We start from the raw sequence: 833 nt of genomic DNA, 5'->3' as shown, positions 1-833 counted from the left end.
CGTTGTGTTTTATTTTTTGTATATGGCCGCTTTTTTCCGTATTATGAGCAAAATTAAAAAAAAAATCTTCAAAATTTGCCGCTTATATAACATTGGAAGCGACTTTGAAGATGTATATGTAATGTATTTTATAATTTTAATTAAGTAGTAATACGACTTACTAATTAATAATTGAATGAATCAATTAAAGTCTAATTAAAAAATGATATATCCGTTTTTTATATTGTTATGGTACAATATAGCTTTCGAAAAATGCATCTATCAGTCTTTTATGTGACTTATTTTAAAACATTCAATAAATAAAAAAATATTGAGATATAAATACATATTAAAAATTAAAAAAGTATATTTTTTAAATAAAATATAATAATCACGAATTGACAATCAATAACTTTTAAATACTAAGATATATATATATATTTAATAAAATATATCAATTATTACAGCTTACAAAAAATAGAGGTCATCCTAACTAGGTAGAATAGGTTTTACATATTTAATCATCATATATAATATTCAATCAAGACAAGGAAAATCTTGGAAAATATAAGTTGTGATAATCGATCAGAATTATAATTTTATAATAATCACAGATTGCAATTTCCTTCATACAAATTAAAAAAAGAAAATTAAATAATTGTCTTTAACCAAATAAATATAAAACAACTTTTATAAGCGTATTTCGAATCATTTATCAGAACAATAATGGATAAAAAAATATTAAAGATATACATAAAAAATATTTAAATCGACTTTAAATAAACTTATTATTAAAATGTATTTAATATAATTATCTTCTATCGCTTCTAATAAATAATACAATTTTTATTATT

At 19.2% G+C, this 833-nt stretch overlaps 1 protein-coding gene across 1 annotated transcript in view; it reads left to right on the top strand.

Moving 5' to 3' along the window:
- Positions 1-815: 815 nt before the first annotated feature.
- The window catches only part of spn-D (RAD51 DNA repair protein spindle D), a 1,817-nt gene continuing 1,799 nt past the window's right edge, over positions 816-833 (top strand). Inside the window, exon 1 of the mRNA XM_088206127.1 lies at positions 816-833. This exon is cut by the window's right edge and continues 271 nt beyond it. The gene's annotated coding sequence lies outside the window, so the exon portion shown is untranslated.

The sequence above is a fragment of the Plectrocnemia conspersa genome, unplaced genomic scaffold (genome assembly GCF_051122295.1).
Source record: "Plectrocnemia conspersa isolate PC_06_02 unplaced genomic scaffold, ASM5112229v1 ptg000002l, whole genome shotgun sequence".
Classification (NCBI taxonomy): domain Eukaryota; kingdom Metazoa; phylum Arthropoda; class Insecta; order Trichoptera; family Polycentropodidae; genus Plectrocnemia; species Plectrocnemia conspersa.
Note: the sequence above shows the minus strand (reverse complement) of the source record. Positions and strands in the feature narration are given on the sequence as shown.